The sequence below is a fragment of the Cervus elaphus genome, chromosome 25 (genome assembly GCF_910594005.1).
Source record: "Cervus elaphus chromosome 25, mCerEla1.1, whole genome shotgun sequence".
Lineage (NCBI taxonomy): Eukaryota > Metazoa > Chordata > Mammalia > Artiodactyla > Cervidae > Cervus > Cervus elaphus.
This window is the reverse complement of record NC_057839.1, coordinates 41,006,375-41,026,266: the sequence shown is the minus strand read 5'-3', so window position 1 is coordinate 41,026,266 and position 19,892 is coordinate 41,006,375. Positions and strand designations below refer to the sequence as shown.

The following is a 19,892-nucleotide window of genomic DNA, read 5'->3' as shown; positions in this document are numbered from 1 at the left end:
CCCAAAAAAGGGAGAGCAGGGACAATCAGACGTTTTATGTTGGGAACTGGAGCTGGAAAATGGAACAGGGAAAAAGAAAGCAGCAGTCAGGGTAGCAGTTGAGAAGTTAGGAAGGAGAGAGACAGCAGAGTGGCCATGATTCCAGAAGGAGCTGAAACCACCAAAAAACTGGGATGGAGCAGAACTCTGGGGCAGAGAAAGAACACATGGAATTAACATAGAAAAAGTCTTTTGATAATATGATAAAAGCCATGTACCGCCCCTTTCCCAAACCTTGTCACACACATGAATAAATAAAAGAACAATATTTTGGAAGCATTTGTGGGAGTTTATGGGCTTCCCAGATGGTGCCATTGGTAAAGAACCTACCTGCCATTGTAGGAGACATAAGAGATGTGGGTTTGATCCCTGGCTTGGGAAGATCCCCTGGAAAAGGAAATGGCCACCCACTGCAGTATTCTTGCAGTCCCATGGACAGAGGAGCCTGCTGGGCTACAGTTTATCAGGCCGCAAAGAGTCAGACACGACTGAACACACACACACAGACAACACACACACAAACACACAGACACACACATGGACTCTCTGAGGCCCATCCATGGACCCCTGCAGGGTTCACAGAAGTCAGTTTAAGAGTCAGGATAAAGAAGTTGGTAGTTGGTTTTGGGAAGAGAGGCAAATGGATCAGGAGGAAGATCTTTAGAGCAGGATTTCTTAACTTGGATACTACTGACATTTGGGGCTGGACAGTTTTCCATTGTAGGGCCTTCCTGCGCCTTGTGGGATGCTCAGCAGCATCCCTGGATGGTGCTCACTAGATGCCAGTACTAACGCTTCAGTCACGACAGCAAAAATGTCTCCAGATATTGCCAACTACCTTTGGGAAAGCAAAACTGCCCCCTGTTGAGAATTATCACCCAAGATATTGACTGGTTCACAGGAAAGTCAGCATCAGGATAAAGACCTATCATCGACAGTTTCTGAGGTCCAGGGAACTAAACTTGGGTCTGGTTTCCAGCCCTTGAATCTGGTTTCCAGCCCAGTCACTATCAGTCTCCTATCGCTGCTATGGGCTGGCCTACCCCATACATTTCCTGCTTCCACTTGAGCTGTCCAAGTGAATCAATTGTTTTCAGTGTTTTTCAAACTAACAGTGCAAATCAGAATCTCTTGGAAGGTTTATTGAAATGAAGGTTGCTAAAAATCCACCCCCAGAGTTTCTGACTCATAGGTTTGGGCTGAGGCCTAAGATTTTACAATTCTAATAAATTCACAGATCATGCTCAGGGTGCTGGCCCGAAGGCCACACCTTACAGGAAAAATTAAAAAAAGTGCCTATCTAGAACTCTTTCTGGAGCTCCTACAGTAGAAGCAGATGGGTAGGAGGCAGACTGAAAAAAAAAGTGCCATCACATCAGTGACTGTGAAGCCATGATGTTCAGAACCCTGCAATTTCTGCAGGGTTCCAGATTTCTGCAGGTTCCAGATGCAGATTATCATTGGCAATCATTCACCGAGGACATGAACATCTTATGAGACATACTTAATGCTCTATTTTGTAATCTTAGTGACTTTGGAGATAACAATAGCTAATATTGTAATTACAAAGAAAATGAGGCTTGGAGGTTAGTGACTGGTCTAAAGACTGCACAGGTTTTAAGAGACTGGGCTATAATTTGAACCTAGATCTGTTTTTGTTAGTATGAAATTTCTCCACTTTTCAAGACTATTGTCTAAAGCAGCACAACCTTTTCTTTCCTTTATGTAAAATCTACATGGGATCTCAGACTGTAAAACCAATAGGAATAGTTGAAAGGGGAAAAGAAACCTGCACCATCCATCTGGCCTCTTGTCTGTACCCTGTAGCCACTCTGAAGGCACTAGAATAGAGGTCCAGGGCTCCTAGAAACCTAGCAAGAAAACTGCTGTCTTAGCCAATCCGGTGTTTCCACTAATTCATATATTTCACAACAATCTCTTTCAATGAAGATCCAGTTATCTAATTCATTCACCGATTTGAATACACACACTGAAAGGCTATTCTCTGACCCAGAAGTAGCATGCTGTCATCAAATAAGGTAACACAAGAAAAGAGATGTGGTAACAATTACTATAAAATGTCAGCTCTTTGATGGAGGGACATTCCTTTTTGGTGGGAACTAACCAGTAGGAACCATTTTAAAGTATGAAAGTGTTAAAATATGAAAATGTTGAATTTCATTTTATAGACCAAAATAGCCATTTAAGCATACACACACATATTTAAAGAGAGTAAAATGTGAAAAAAGAAAGTTTAAAAGTTTAATCTGGTTTGGGCTAGAGCTAACCCTCTTGGCTTGAGGCTTGGAACTATTTGAAGAGTTCTGACAAAAACTGCAAGGGATGTGTAGCTAAAAGATTAGAGAACTGCCTTTTAAAGGATATCTCAGTGGTTCCAGTTTTGCCAGATGAAAAGAGATCTGGAGATTGGTTGAACAACAATGAATGCACTTAACACTATTGAATTATACTCTTAAAAATGGTTAAGATGGTAAATTTTATGTGTATTTTACCAGAAATTCAAACAGAAGATATCATGATAAATACAACATTCTCACTGAGTAGCGAGGTGGCCAGGAAGTTCCTTATTTAGTGATTTATTTGCTGTTTTGGTGGACAGGAGTGGAAGAAAGATTGGAAATTTATAGAAAACAGGGCAGTACTTTAACACAGATGCATACTTTTGTTTTGTGAGTCATTTGCAAGGCATAAGTTGATGAGATCCAAAAACTGTAGTTGCAAAAAGCATCCTATGTGGAGATTCAAAAGGAAGAGTACAAACTTACTCTTATTTCCTATTTTCAAAGACATAAACTGCATTCTGGTTAGGATATAAGATGGCACAAGTCAGGAACAATTGTATGGTTCAGAGCAAATTCCTGGATCATTCAGAAATTCTTAAAAGTGCAGTTACTACTGGAGGTCATTTCAATACATTAGAAGTCATCAGTTGTTTTATTTGCTATTGTTATTTTATTTACTGCCAAGAAAAGAAAACTTCCAGTTAAATCATGATATGCCGAAAGCTTAAAGATGTATGTCAGTTTCAAAGCTAATAAAATATATGTAAAAAGACTCATCTTGGAATTGAAAACTGTATGGTATAAAGAAGAAAACCCACCACACGTTATTGATAAAGTTAGCCTGGCAGAATCATAAAATAGATTTCCCTACAGGACCAAAAAAGATGTAAGTGTCAGTCAGTTCAGTCGGTCAGTCGTGTCTGACTCTGCGACCCCATGGACTGCAGCATGCCAGGCTTCCCAGTCCTTCAACAACTCCCGGAGCTTCTCAAGCTCATGGCCATTGAGTCAGTGATTCCACCCAACCATCTCATCCTCTGTCATCCCCTTCTCCTCCTGCCCTCAATCTTTCCCAGCATCAGGGTCTTTTCCAAGGAGTCAGTTCTCATCAGGTGGCCAAAGTATTGGAGTTTCAGTTTCAGCATCAGTCCTTCTAATGAATATTCAGGACTGATTTCCTTTAGGATTGATTGGTTTGATCTCCTTGCAGTCCAAGGGACTCTCAAGAGTCTTCTCTAAGACCACAGTTCAAAAGCACCAATTCTTCTGTGCTCAGCTTTCTTTATAGTCCAATTCTCACATCCATACATGACTATTGGTAAAACCATAGCCTTGACTAGATGGACCATTGTTGGCAAAGTAATGTCTCTGCTTTCCAATATGCTGTCTAGGTTGGTCATAGATTTTCTTCCAAGGAGCAAGCGTCTTTTAATTTCATGGCTGCGGTCAACATCTGCAGTGATTTTGGAGCCCAAGAAAATAAACTCTTACTGTTGCCATTGTTTCCCCATCTATATGCCATGAGGTGATGGGGCCGGATGCCATGATCTTAGTTTTCTGAATGTTGAGTTTTAAGTCAACTTTTTCATTCTCTTCTTTCACTTTCATCAAGAGGCTCTTTAGTTCTCCTTCACTTTTTGCCATAAGGGTGGTGTCATCTGTTTATATGAGGTTATTGATATTTCTCCTGGAAATCTTGATTCCAGCTTGTGCTTCATCAAGCCTGACATTTTTCCTGATGTACTCTGCATATAAGTTAAATAAGCAGGGTGACAATATACAGCCTGAGGTACTCCTTTTCCTATTTGGAACCAGTCTGCTGTTCCATGTCCAATTCTAGTTGTTGTTTCTTGACCTGATACAGATTTCTCAGGAGGCAGGTCAAGTGGTCTGGTATTCCTATCACTTGAAGAATTTTCCACAGTTTGTTGTGATCCACACAGCCAAAGGCTTTGGTGTAATCAATAAAGCAGAAATAGATGTTTTTCTGGAACTCTCTTGCTTTTTCGATGATCCAGTGGATGTTAGCAATTTGATCTCTTGTTCCTCTGCCTTTTTTAAATCCAGCTTGAACATCTGGAAGTTCAAGGTTCATGTACTGTTGAAGCCTGGCTTGCAGAATTTTGAGCATTCCTTTGCTAGTGTGTGAGATGAGTGCAATTGTGTGGTAGTTTGAAGATTCTTTGGCATTACCTTTCTTTGGGATTGAATAGAAAACTGACCTTTTCCAGTCCCATGGCCACTGCTGAGCTTTTCAAATTTCCTGGCATATTGAGTGCAATACTTTCACAATATCATCATTTAGGGTTTGAAATAGCTCAACTGGAATTCCATCACCTCCACTAGCTTTGTTCTTAGTGAGCTTCCTAAGCCTCACTTGACTTCGAATTCCAGGATGTCTGACTCTAGGTGAGTGATCACACCTTCGTGGTTATCTGGTTCATGAAGATCATTTTTGTATAGTTCTTCTGTGTATTCTTGCCACCTCTTCTCAATAGCTTCTGCTTCTGTTAGGTTCATACCATTTCTGTCCTTTATTGAGCCCATCTTTGCATGAAATATTCCTTTGGTACCTCTAATTTTCTTGAAGAGATCTCTAGTCTTTCCCATTCTATTGTTTTCCTTTGTTTCTTTGCATTGATCACTTAGGAAGACTTTCTTATCTCTCCTTGCTATTCTTTGGAACTCTGCATTCAAATGGGTATATCTTTCCTTTTCTCCTTTGCCTTTAGGTTCTCTTCTTTTCTCAGCTATTTCTAAGGCCTCCTCTAGACAAACATTTTGCTTTTTCGCATTTCTTTTTCTTGGGAATGGTCTTGATTACTGCCTCCTGTACAATGTCATGAACCTCCGTCCATAGTTCTTCAGGTACTCTGTCTATCAGATCTAATCCCTTGAATCTGTTTCTCACTTCCACTGTGTAATCATAAGGGATTTGATTTAGGTCATACTTGAATGGTCTAGTGGTTTTCCCTACTTTCTTCAGTTTCAGTGTGAATTTTGCAAAAAGGAGAAGCTCTATACAGTCAGCAAAAACAAGACCAGGAGCTGACTGTGGCTCAGATCATGAATTCCTTATTGCAAAATTCAGATATACATACATATCTCAAATATTAAGAAGAGTCGAAGCAAGAGATTAATGATAAAGTAATGGAAAAAGGCATCCACTTTCAACCTTTATTTCTCTGTGGAATCAATTTTATTTGAGAGATGCTTTAATGGAAATGATGATTCAAAGATAGGTCTTGCCAAAGGCAATTTTGAACTGGATACAGCATATTAATTCTTCAAACAGGTTTGGATATACTTGTATTACATTTCAAGAAACACACAAAATGAAGAATAAACTGGAGAAGTAGAGCAAATGAAAAAAGTGTAGTAGAAACTGAAATACTTTAAAATTATTAAAGCAAAGGAAATAAAAGCATTTGAAAAAACTTAATTGACTAAAAAGAACCAAAAATTGAAAAAACATCTTTTTTTTTAAACAATAAGGACTGAAATAGGATTTTCTGAGTTAATTTCAAGTTTAAGAAATAAGAAAATTAAATTAAGTAAAATGCTCCATTCCAACCTCTAAGCATTATGGTTGTTCAAAATTTTAGTAAAAACAAACAATACACGAATGGGTTTATTACAGGCTGGATGAACCAGATGCAACTCTTTAAGGAACTGGTTTTTAAAAAATTATTTATATTAATAGGGTGGGGGTGGCTCCTTATTAATTCTATTCAACCTAATAAATGAAGGGAAAGGTCTCCTGAACCTCTATTATGCCTGGAACCTTCACTTCAGGCAACACATCTTTATCTTTTTTAAAGTCTATAATAATCCTTCTGAATAGCTGTAAGCGAGCTGAACAACCTTCAAAGCCCATATCCATCTGCCAGTCTTATAATCTACTGTACTGTGGCATTTAAGATATACAGTCACCATTCATAGGAGGTATTCATTCCTGAAAAAACAGAATTCTTCTTTGCTTGGTTGTCTCATCCATAGATTATAATATGAATAATTCAATTCCTTTCAACAAAAGTGAACGCTTATTCTATGTAAATGTCATTTTCCTGGAGAATGGAAGGCATATATATAAAATATACTCCTGTCCTTGATGGACTTAGGCTTTATTATGTGAGGGGAGGAGGGCAGATAATGGTATTCAATGTCAGTAACGCCAAGCAGAAAAACTTGAGGGCAGCTATTCAGCTAGTATGTACTAACACAAGGTACTGGCCAGCATCTGTTCTGATTGATCAGTGGCAATGCCAGACCTGTTTTAAAATAGTTTGAATATTGCATCTGAATAACCTTCATCAACCCTGACTTTTCATTGGAAGGACTGTTGCTGAAGCTGAAGCTTTAAGACTTTGGCCACCTGATGTGAAGAGCTGATTCACTGGAAAAGACCCTGATGCTGGGAAAGATTGAAGGGCAGGAGGAGAAGGGGGTGACAGACGATGAGATGGTTGGATGGCATCACTGGCGCAATGGACATGAGTTTGAGCAAACTCTAAGAGATAGTGAAGGACAGAGGACAGAGGAGTCTGGCAGGCTGCAGCCATGGGGTCGCAAAGAGTTGGACAGTGACCTCATGACTGAATGACAACAACTACCCCCTTCAGCAATGACACAAGCTGCCTATCTAGTATCTCTTCTCCTTTTCTTCCTTATTAACACAAGCCTCATTCTATTTAGTGCATCAATGTGTCTAACAGAAAGAAAGAGGATTTCTAAGACTCCCTTGCACCTGGGGTGGCCAGTTGACACAGTTTTGACTAATGAGATTTTAAGCAACTGCCACTAAGGCAAGTTCTTTCAAAGAAAGCTGATCCAGTCAGCCCTTGACTTGCCCTTCTTGCCTGGAGCCCAGATTTGAAGCTAAAGAAGGAGGAGCTGTCTTGGAACCATGGATGTCTAAGAAAAATGTCTGAAGTAGCCTTTGTCCCCGATGCCCTGGTTTGGCTACTTCATCAAGCATGGGCTGCCTACCTCTGGATTCCTTAATAACTGAGAAAAATAAAATCCTTAATTGCTTCAGTTCCTCATGTGATATGGTATGACACATACTGAAATACAATTCTAATGGATACACTATCCTAGGGTTCAAAACAGGGAAATTTCACACGAAGCCAAAGAGATTAGAAAAGCATTTTGAAAAGGACAGGACTTAAAATAGTAGAGTTTTAGGGGTGGAAGGAACCAAAAAAATTATTTTATTCAGTATCTTCAGGAAGGTGAAAAGACCTGAGCCAAGCAAAGTTCAGCTTGGATTTTGTCCAAAACCCCACAGCTGGTTACTAGCAAAGTGAGACTGGATTGATTCTCTTGACATATTGAAACACAATAGCATCTATGAAACATTGCAGAAGGTGTGTGAATCTGAAGGGATGAGTCTTGATTTTGGAAGCATGTAGAAATACATACTGAGAGAAGGCTAATAATTCAACAAAGTGCTGGTGATAAAACCAGATGTCATTCATGACTCCTTAATTTGCCATACTCTCCCTTCCACATTCAATTCTGACAAATTTTACCTTCTAAATTTTATCTTTTAGGGAGCCTTCCTTGACCATGTATGCCTTCTGCCCTCAACTCCTTGTTGGGTGCCACGACTTTGAACTGCGCTATCATCCTATACTTTGTCTACCATAAGACTCATTACATTGTCTATTCATTTTCTCTTTGCTGATCCTATCTCCACCATTCCATAAGGATGAACATCATGGCATCTATGTGACAAGGTACTGTTCAGCACTACGTGGTTACTTGGTAACTATTCACAGCCCAGACTTGGACTTGGAGAAAATGCCAATTTGCTAAGTAAGTAAGTAAGTAAGTAAGTAATTAAGTAAGTAAGTAAGTAAGTAAGTAAGTAATTAAGTAAGTAAGTAAGTGTGAGTTGCTCAGTCATGCCCGACTCTTTGCGACCCCATGGACTGCAGCCCACCAGGCTCCTCTGTCCATGAGATTTTCCAGGCAAGGATACTGGAATGGGTTGCCATTTCCTTCTCCCACTGAGCTATAAGGGAAGCCCCTATCAATTTGCTAAAGTTTAGTGTTTTCATCGGGTGTGTATGTGTTTCAGTTCGAGCAAGTTTTAGAAGCTTATACCAACTTATGGGAAATCTCTTCAGAAGTAAATAGGCTGTCAACAAAATCATACAGAGACACAGACATCTTTCACAGAGATTAGCACATAGAGATTCAGGGGTATGGCTGCTAGCCTAGGTTGAACTGAACATCACAAAATTTGGGCTTTCTGATATAGCTTTTCAGAGGAGTTCACACATGGCTGTACTAAGGATGCCTAGGATTTTAGTGGAAGTCACCCAGAAATCCAGGGAGGGGATGCTCAAGTTATATTGGATTCTTAGGAGATGGGGAGAAAAGGAAAGTGACAATAGCTCTAAGGGTGCCTCTTACAGCCAAATCAAGAGAGAAAGTTGCAGAATTACCTGGTACATTGAGTCATGAGCATAATTGGGTAATTAAAGAAATAGTCTGGATTTCCAGTACGGGCATTCCTAAAAGAATTATTTACTCAATGCTTCTCAATGAAGCTTGAAAGGAAATCACTTAGAAACCTTCTTTACATTCTGAATGCTAAGAAAGGAATAGCTGTAAAACCTAGCTCTAAAGCAAGTTCTAAATTCTTTGGAGCAAGATGTTGCCTTACTTGTGCAAATTAAGGATAGACAGTTTTAAGCCATGGGGTTTGTTATGGTGGTGCAGTTGCAGGATGTTAAGTCACAAACATGGGTTAGGACAGGGTTTACGACCCAGGCTGTCTGGTTTTGAATCTTGATGCCATCACTTAATTGCTGCGTGATACCAAGTGAGTCACTTAACTTCTCTGTGTCTCAGTTGCCTTTCCTATAACCTGGAGTGATAATCATACTCACCATGTAGGGCTGTTGTGAGCATTAAGTGTAATGCAATTCACATAGAGTACTTAAAACAATGCCTGGGATGTAATTTCACTCAATAAATGTCAACTGTCCTTACTAGGTGCATTTTAACAGGGTTTCTGTAAACTGTTGGTCTGATCTCATAGAGTTAAAGACAATAGAATTTTTAAAAGATCACAAACGTAATGATTATTAAAACTGGCGTATAAGATCAGTTAAGTTCTTCTCTAAAGAGGCAGATAAATATTTTTGGCTTTGTGGGCCATGGGGTCTTTTCTGCAATGATAAAGTTCCTCTGTTGTATGAAAAGGACCATAGACAATACATAAAAGAGTAGGCACGACCGTGTTCTTAAAACACCTTATTTACAAAAACAAGACTAAATTTTTTGTTAAAGAAACAGATGATAGGTGAGATTTGCCAATCCTTGATTTAGATAATTGTATACTGCTTTTGTCCAGATAGAGCCTTTTTTGTAAACAGCGGGTAAATATTCTGTTTTTTGCTTGAAATTCTTTTCCTTCCGTTTACATGACTGGCTTAAACACTTTATGTAAAATACCCATCTAAATAGGTTTCCCTGGTGGCTCAGAGGGTAAAGTGTCTGCCTGCAACGTAAGAGACATGGGTTCAATCCCTGGGTTGGGAAGAATCCCCTGGAGAAGGAAATGGCAACCCACTCCAGTACTCTTGCCTGGAAAATCCCATGGACAGAGAAACCTGGTAGGCTACAGTCCATGGGGTCGCAAAGAGTCAGACACAACTGAGCAACTTCACTTTTACTTTCATCCTTCTAAACACACTTACATTAACATACCATTTGTTTTCTTTATAGCACATGCTGTAGGTTTCGAATATCTGGCATATTTTTAGTCTATTTATTTGTTTTCATTTGTTTTTTTCATCCAATATAAACTTGAGGATGAAAGTGAGTGAAAGACAAAGTGTTAGTTGTGTATGACTCTGTTTGACTCCATGGACTATAGCCCCTCTAAGCTCCTCCGTCTATGGAATTCTCTAGGTAAGAATACTGGAGTGGGTTGCCATTCCCTTCTCCAGAGAATCTTCCTGACTGAGGGATTGAACCTGGGTCTCCTGCACTGCAGGCATATTCTTTACTGTCTGAGCCACCGGGGAAGCTCACAGGGCCCTTTATTCCTAGTGCTTAGAACAACTAACTTATCCACACTAGCAAATCAATATTTGTTAAGTAAATAAATAAGAGAATTAGTGACCATAAAGAACTAAAACATTTTGACAGTTTAAATACACATAAATTAAGTGCTACACTCAGTAAAACACCCTCATTATTCACTTCTCTCCAAGTAAACTGATCTATGTATCTACTTTCAATATTCCAGGTTTATAAATGGGGCTTTCTTCCCCAAATCCATGGGCCCAATGATGATCTGATTCCAGCGTATCACTTTACTCAAGGCTGTTGATTGAAATATGTGTTCTGGAGAGCTTTTGAGTTCGCTCATTCATTATTAATCCACTTCTATTTAAGGCATCTATTTCATGTTTGCTTTTGTCATGATGACACAGTTTTGGAAAAGCTTGAAAAAAGATAAAAACAGTCCCTGATTCTGTGAAGAATACCATTGGTAGCTTGATAGGGATTGCATTGAATCTATAGATTGCTTTGGGTAGTATACTCATTTTCACAATATTGATTCTTCCAATCCATGAACACGGTATATTTCTCCATCTATTTGTGTCCTCTTTGATTTCTTTCATCAGTGTTTTATAGTTTTCTATGTATAGGTCTTTTATTTCTTTAGGTAGATATACTCTTAAGTATTTTATTCTTTTTGTTGCAATGGTGAATGGTATTGTTTCCTTAATTTCTCTTTCCGACCCAATCAAAAAATGGGCCAAAGATCTAAACAGACATTTCTCCAAAGAAGACATACAGATGGCTAACAAACACATGAAAAGATGCTCAACATCACTCATTATCAGAGAAATGCAAATCAAAACCTCAATGAGGTACCATTACATGCCAGTCAGAATGGCTGCTATCCAAAAGTCTACAAGCAATAAATGCTGGAGAGGGTGTGGAGAACAGGGAACCCTCTTACACCGTTGGTGGGAATGCAAACTAGTACAGCCACTATGGAGAACAGTGTGGAGATTCCCTAAAAAACTGGAAATAGAACTGCCATATGACCCAGCAATCCCACTCCTGGGCATACACACCGAGGAAACCAGATCTGAAAGAGACACGTGCACCCCAATGTTCATCGCAGCACTGTTTATAATAGTCAGGACATGGAAGCAACCTAGATGCCCATCAGCAGATGAATGGATAAGAAAACTGTGGTACATATACAGAGTGGAATATTACTCAGCCATTAAAAAGAATTCATTTGAATCAGTTCTGATGGGGAATACATGCAACTCCATGGCTGATTCATGTCAATGTATGACAAAACCCACTGAAATGTTGTGAAGTAATTAGCCTCCAACTAAAAAAAAAAAAAAGAGAGATGGATGAAACTGGAGCCCATTATACAGAGTGAAGTAAGCCAGAAAGAAAAACACCAATACAGTATACTAACGCATATATATGGAATTTAGAAAGATGGTAACGATAACCCTATATGCAAGACAGAAAAAGAGACATAGATGTATATATAGATCTATAGACTTTTGGACTCTATGGGAGAAGGCGAGGGTGGGATGATCTGAGAGAACAGCATCGAAACATGTATATTATCAAGTGTGAAACAGATCGCCAGTCCAGGTTGGATGCATGAGACAAGTGCTCAGGGCTGGTGCACTGGGATGACCCAGAGGGATGGGAAGGGGAGGGAGGTGGGAGGGGGGTTCAGGATGGGGAACACATGTAAATCCATGGCTGATTCATGTCAATGTATGGCAAAAACCACTACAATATTGTAAAGTAATTAGCCTCCAACTAATAAAAATAATTGGGAAAAAAAATAAAATAAAAACTTTTTACATTAAAAAAAAAATAGTAATAAAGGCAATAGGGCATGTTCCATTCATTCCAATGGGACATTCAAATTCTGATAGAATAATACAGTTAGTTCACCTTTCCATGTATAAATCCTTATGTGGGTGTAAAACATATTTTGGATTTTATATCCCCTATTGTGCAGAATGTATTCTTCTATTAAACATAAAATCAGAAACTGAAAGAAAAAAAAAACCAGCCCCTGAATCAGATGCTTCCATCTTTTTCATTGTTCTTTGTTTAAGACCTAGTATAGTGTCAGGCACACAGTGGGCACTTAACATGTGTGTTGGTCACTCAGTCGTGTCCAATTCTTTGTGGCCCCATGGGCTGTAGCCCATCAAGCTCTTCTTTCCATGAAATTCTCTGAGCAAGAATACTGAAGGGGTTGCCATTCCCTTCTCCAGGGGATCTTCCCAACCCAGAGATTGAATCCAGGTCTTCTACATTGCAGGTGAATTCTTTACTGTCTTAGCCACCAGGAAAGTCTGGGTACTTAACATATATATTTGTAAATCAACAAGTGAATGAGTCTTCATTGAGTTATTCTGAAACATTCTACAGACTATTAACAGAAGAGGTTGCACAGTCTAAAACCACTGGTCAAAACAGAAAAGAATGTACTCTAGGGGTTGTGTGGGCACCAGAAACTGAGAAGAGGAGGAATGTAAAATTCAATTTGGAAATAATCTTGCCTTTGATTTTTTTTGCAGTATTTGCAAAAGACAGAAATTTCTGAGAATAAAAAAGAGCAATGGGAACACTGTGTTTCTCAAATTACCATATGCATATTATTTACCAGCATGATGAGGCAAGTAATGATTAGGAGAACAGCACTCAATCTCTTTGTATTCCTGATAAAATATCAGCCCTATCAAATCACCCAGGAACAAATAGGATAGGTTATGAAAAGCTAGTTCTCACAGTAACATGACCTGGCAGGTAGGGAAAATTGATTTCGTAAACATTATGCTGATATCAGAGCACAGACTCTCTGACTGCAACGAAATATCTATTTTTTTTTTTTTTATCTGACCTCTATTGCTGGAGCATCCAGTTGCCTGGAGGATGACAATGAAAAAAGCAAAAACTAGGAATGTTACTCTTCAGTGTCTGCTCCTCTGATAGATTCATGCCAAGAAAAAGTGGACAATACCTAATTTATGTCACCTGCACACTAAATAGCTGCCTTCCTTTCTGATTCAGAGAAGTCCCCACTTTACCAAGCTCTTAGAACCTCAGGGATGAACACATCTTTGGCGGTTGCCTGTTCCTAACAAATGCACTCTCTAAGTGCCTTTTTTGTGGTTCACCATATAATAGAGGGTTTTCTTAACTCGGCTTGAGTAATTCCATCACTTCATCTATGCATCTACTCTACTTTGTATATACCATTGTTACTGCATTATTGCAACTCAAAACAAGTTTGCCTTGGCCATTATGAACATCTGAGAGACAGAGGTCTCACTTCACTTTTGTGTCTCCAAAACTTTGCTGAGTGCCTGGCTCATGGGAGGCTCGCAACAAATATTTTCTGACTGAATAAAACAATAAATAAAAGCTTAATATGTCAAACACAATTAATTTCTCTGCTTAGAAACTTCTACTTTCTAAGACAGTATAAAAAATACAAGAAACAGCCTGTAGTATCACCACAGCATGTATGTGTATATGTGCTTAGTCACTCAGTTGTGTCTGATTCTTTCCGACCTTATAGACTGTAGCCTGCCAGGCTCCTCTCTAGAATACTGGAGTGTGTTGCCATGCCCTCCTCCAGAGGATCTTCCTAACCCAGGGATTGAATCCACATTTCCCACAGTGTGTCTATTCAAATCATTAGCCCATTTTTAATTATTAGTTTTTTGTTGTTTGTTTGTTTGTTTTTGCTATTGAATTGTAAGAGTTCCTTCCAAATTTTGGATATTAATTCCTTATCAGATATGAGAATATTTTCTTCCAATCCATAGTTTCCTTTTTCATTGTGTTGTTTCCTTTGCTGTGCAGAAGCATTTAGTTTGATATACGGTATCATTGGTTTATTTTATTTTTGCTGTCTTGCTTCTGGTGTCATATTCATGAAATTATCGAAGAGACCAATGTCATGAAGCTTTCCCTCTATGTGTTCTTCTGGGAGTTTTACAGTTTCAGGTCTTACATTTAAGTTTTTAATCCATTTTAAATAGATTTTTGTGTATGCTGTAAGATAAGGGCTCAGCTTCATTCTTTGGCATGTTAATATACAGATATCCCAGAACTATTTGTTGAAGAGAATATCCTTTCCCCATTGTGTATTCTTGGAAGCCTTGTTAAAGACCAGCTGACCACATATGTGTGAATTTGTTTCTGGGCTTTCTATTTAGTTTCATTGGTATATATGCCTGTCTTTATGCTTGATCACTGTACTTTTGTAATATAATTTGAAGTCAACAAGTGTGGTGCCTTCAGATTTTTTCTTCTTTCTCAAGATTTATCTGGATATTCATGGTCTTTTTGTGGTCCCATGTGAATCACAGAACTTTTTTTCTATTTTTCTAAACAATGCTATTGGGATTTTGATAGAGATTGCATTGATTTGGGTAGTATGGACACTTTAACAATATTAAATCTCCCAACCCAGTCCATAAACATGGGCGGTCTTTCCATTTGTTTGTGTGTTCTTTAATTTCTTTCATCAGTCTTTTGTAGTTTTCTGTATATGAGACTTTCACCTTCTTGCTTAAGTTTATTCCTAAGTATTTTATTCTTTTTAGTGCTACTGTGAATGGGGCTGTTTCCCTGATGTCTTTTTTAGGTAGTTTGTTGTTTTCCTTGCCTAACTGCTCCACCTAGAATCTCCAATACTAGGTTAAACAGAAGTGGTGAGAAATGGGCATTCCTGCCTTCTCTCTTGATCTTAAAAGAAAAGCTTTCAGTTTTTCACCTCTGACTATGATGTTAGCTATGGACTTTTCATACATGGTTTGTTTTATGCTGATGTACTTTCCTACTTTTCTTGTTTGTTGAGGGTATTTGTCATGAAGAGAGTTAAATTTTGTCAAGTGCTTTTATGACAATTATTGAGACAATCATGATTTTCATCCTTTATTCTGTTAATGTGATGTATCACATTAAATTATTTACATATATTGAACCATTACTGCATCCCAGTGATCAATTCCATTTGGTCATGGTGGATGATCCTTTTAATGTGTTGTTGGATTCCTGGGCCACACTGGCATGATAAGTCTGAGTTTTCTTCCATCTCTACCTTATTAGTTTAAGATTTATTCACTTGTAATTCATGAATGAAAGAGAAAAGGCATTACAAGGACTGACTTCATGGTCTTTACAATGTTTTTGAACATAATTATTTTATTCACAATACATCTCTGCAATGTGCATACTATTTTAATATGTTGGAGATTAAGTTTCTCCCATAAAGGTCTTTACATTCCTAAAGCCATTTCAACTTTGAAAGCAAAGTTGGTTATATTCCATGTCTAGTGAGGTTAATTCATCAGTAAGGCATCTAGAGAGCCCAGATACTGTAAGTTTTATATTGAATAGTTAAAGCTATCAATTGAGATCTAAATCACTTTGGAATCTGATTGGCACTTTTTCTGGTTGAGGAAAATGCTCACAGTGAAATAGAACAACTAGAATGGAGAAGGAAACAGTAGTTGCCCTGGGATGGTTACTTCATCATTCACTTTCCCCAACTTTAATTAGTCCTGAGTACTACACATGTTGACCAAACATCTTACAGTGATAATTATCAGAAAGAGAAGCCCCGAGGAGAAGTCATGTAGAAACCAGCATGCTCAGTGAGAGTTAGAAAGGCTGGATTCCATCCTGAAATGTTTTTTGAAATATAGCCAATGCAGATGGCATTTGAAGGCTGTTGAGTTGAGAAAGATTTTCCTCCCAATTAATTAGGTGTTAATAATTGCTTCAAGAATGGCTGTTGACAATAGACCTCATAAAATTTCCTTAAGTCATTGGTGGTATAAACAAGTTAACAGAGAACCTCCATAAACCCTTCATCTTCAAATCTAAGATTATGGAATTCTTACAAAGCTAGACTCACCAAATCACTGCCAGAGTCTGGTTCTATCAACAAACCAATTAGTGAACTGATATGAGCTGCTGGCTGGGGAATACAATACGATATAATACATTTTATCACATATATAGATGTAATATCACAAGCTGGAATCAGGAGAAATATCAATAACTTAAGATATGCCGATGACATCACCCTAATGGCCAGAAAGCAAAAGCAAAATAAAGATCCTCTTGATGAAGGTGAAAGAGGAGAGTGAAAAAGCTGGCTTAAAACAGTATTCAAAAAATGAAGATCATGGCATCCGGTCCCATCACTTCATGGCAAATAGATAGGGAAAAAATGGAAATGGTGACAGACTTTATTATCTTGGGCTCCAAAAATCACTGCAGAAGGTGACTGCAGCCATGAAATTAAAAGACGCTTGCTTCTTGGAAGAAAAGCTATGACAAACCTAGACAGTGTATTAAAAAGCAGAGACATCACTTTGCCAACAAAGGTCTGTAGAGTCAAAGCTGAGATTTTTCTAGTAGTCATGTATGGATGTGAGAGCTGGACCATAAAGAAGGCTGAGCACCAAAGAATTCATGCTTTTGAATTGCATTGCAGAAGAAAACTCTGGAGAGATCTTTGGACAGCAAGGAGATCAAACCAATCAATCCTAAAGGAAATCAACCCTGAACATTCATTAGAAGGACTGATGCTGAAGTTGAAGCTGAAATACTTTGGCCATATGATGTGAAGAGCTGAATTATTGGAAACGAACCTGATACTGGGAAAGATTGAGGGCAGGAGGAGAAGGAGGTGACAGAGAATGAGATAGTTCGATGGCATCATCAACTCAATGGACAGGAGTTTGAGCAAACTCTGGGAGACAGTGAATGACAGGGAAGCCTGGCATGCTGCAGTCTATGGGGTTGCAAAGAGTTGGACACGAATGAGCAACTGAACAACAACAATATATCTTATCACATATACAGATATAATAAATGTGAGGCCAGCCTTTAAGAAACCTACAGTGTAGTGGGAAACAGACATGCAAACTAATTATTTGCAATATGTTTGTAACTGTGTTTTTGAGTATAGTTACTTTCTTCATAACATACATCCCCTTGCCATGTACACACTGTTTTACCACACTGGAAATTAAGTTCCTCCCACAAAGGCCTTTGCATTCCCAAGAAGACACACACTTTAACAGAGCTCTTTTCTTAAACACTGTTGTAATCAGAATGTGGGTGGCAACCTTATTTCCTAATTGAGGTTTAGGAAACACCTCGGTGTCTTCCCCACGAGTGTGGGGATTATAACTTCTCCTGAGACGGTAAAGTCAAGTATATATGCCCAGGGTGGGGCATCACACATGCTGTCAGAAGTTTAGAAAGGTGGAAATTTAATTCCTCTCTCTGTAGGGAAGGATGGAGGTCTCAGAATATAAAGGCTGAGAGTGAGGAAGGGCAATCCCAGTGCTTGTCTGAGAGTACTGCTCCGGCCAGAGCAACTATTAGATTAACCAGGGAAATCAAAGGTAGGTTTAAAAAAGGCAGATCCAGGTTCTGCACTAGACCTTTCTGAAGCAAGATTTCTTTTACTCTTTTGGAAAAGAGTTGGAGAAGAAGAGGGAAAGGGAGTTATCCAACTGGCTTGTGAACAGAAAGGGACCTCCAATCACGTCACCACTCCCACCTCCCATCTCCTGCATTTGTCCCTAGTTTCTTACATCAACCCAGGTAGAAAGTATAGTAGAGATTTAATGCAGTAAAGCAGGGGGGACAGCCACTGTGAGGCAAGCAGAAGTAACGCAGCTTAGATTAGGAGTAGGCCTTCCTACTTGGTAAGATTATCAGGCCACCTGGATACAACCAATTAGCCAATTAGGACCAATTAGCTTTCACTTAATACTGACCGCTGTTTGCCAATTCGGAAATTAGGAACGGGGCGGAAACCCCCAGGAACGTCCCACGCGCGTGAAAGTATTGACCAATGAAAGTGCTTTGCAAACGTGTAACCAATCCGCTTCTCACCCTATAAATTTGTGTAACAGCTTGGGCTCGGGGCTCTCTGACCCGCACCACTGCATTGGTTGCGGGCAGAGAGTCCTGGCTCGAGTCAGTAATAAACTTCCCTTCCTGTGAGTTGCATTATCTTGGAGGCCTTCTCTCTTCCCGCTATGGGGATTTGGACATCGGGCATAACATTTGGGGGCTTGTCCGGGATCCCTTTACTGGGGGAAGAGAACACTTCCAGGACAGAGGGGAAGGATAGATAATAGCACCGGTGCTCAGGAAAACTCAGGGGGCCCGAAAACCCAGAGCTGTGTTGTCAGCTGTCCGTGTGTTTGTCTTTGGCTCTCCATGTTTGTGTGTGTGCTGGCATTGTCTCAGGCAGGACAGGAAGTCCAGAGTAATTCTGGGGCCCTGCTATAAAGCAGGAAGGTATCTGGCACAGGAAGTCCAGAGTAAATTCCGGGGCCCTGCTGTAAAGCAGGAAGGTATCTGGCACAGGAAGTCCAGAGTAAATCCGGGGCCCTGCTATAAAGCAGGAAGGTATCTGGCACAGGAAGTCCAGAGTAATTCTGGGGCCCTGCTGTAAAGCAGGAAGGTATCTGGCACAGGAAGTCCAGAGTAATTCCGGGGCCCTGCTGTGAAGCAGGAAGGTATCTGGCACAGGAGAAACCTTTCTCCAGCCGGCGTAAGGCCGAGGCCAGCGAGTGCGCTGGAAGGCAGCCGGCTCTGTGGGAAGGAGAGTTCCTCTCCTGATCCCGAGTCTGGTCAGGGGGCCCGAAAACCCAGCACTGTGTTATCGGCCGACGTTTGTCTGTCCGTGTGGTTGTCTTCGGCTCTCCGTGTTTGTCTGTGTCTGTGTGTGTGTGCCAGCATTGTCTCTGGTCTCGTTCCTACTCTTTTCAGGAGTTTCAGTGAACAGGCGAATGGTTGTGGGGCAATTGATGAGTCCTAGCCAGGGCTACACTCTGGCAGACTCTGAAGGTCCTACAATAAGTGAGCCTCAGTAACTAGAGCCCAACCAGGTGAAACTCTCCTTTCACTACGATTGTCAGCAGCTGTTGCAGGAGCGAATTCTGGCAGAAGCGCGGAAACGGGTCCCAGGGGCCGACGGGAGGCCAACCGCCCACCCTCATCTTTTGGACAAGGGGTTTCCTCTGTTGCGGCCTAACTGGGATTTTGAGCGAGCGGAAGGTAGGGAGCGTCTCCGAGTGTACCGCCAGACTGATGGCTGGCCTGAGGGCCGCAGCAAGAAAGCCGCCTATGGACCCCCAGGCTGAGGAGTCAGCGCTGCAGTTCTGTTAGTGTTTGTAAATCAGGCAGCCCCAGATATTAGGAAGAAGTTACAAAAGGTAGAGGGATTGGGAGAACAGACGATACAGGATTTACTGAAAAGGTATTTAATAATAGGGAGACCCCAGAAGAAAGGGAAGAACGAATTCGATGGGAGGAAAGGGAATTAGCTGAGAAGATCAGGAAGGAAGATAGAGAATATAGAACGAGGGAAAACTGGAAGAACCAGAGGGAGCTAGCCCAGATTCTTTTTGCGGGGATAAAAGCGGAACAGAATTGAGGGAACCTCAAGACCCCTGGACGGGAGAAAAACAGAAATCA

The 19,892-nt window shown here is 40.0% G+C and overlaps 1 protein-coding gene across 2 annotated transcripts in view; it reads right to left on the bottom strand.

Moving 5' to 3' along the window:
• Positions 1-19,892, bottom strand: part of PRLR (prolactin receptor) — a 144,292-nt gene that overhangs the window by 75,401 nt on the left and 48,999 nt on the right. The gene's annotated exons all lie outside the window — the stretch shown is intronic.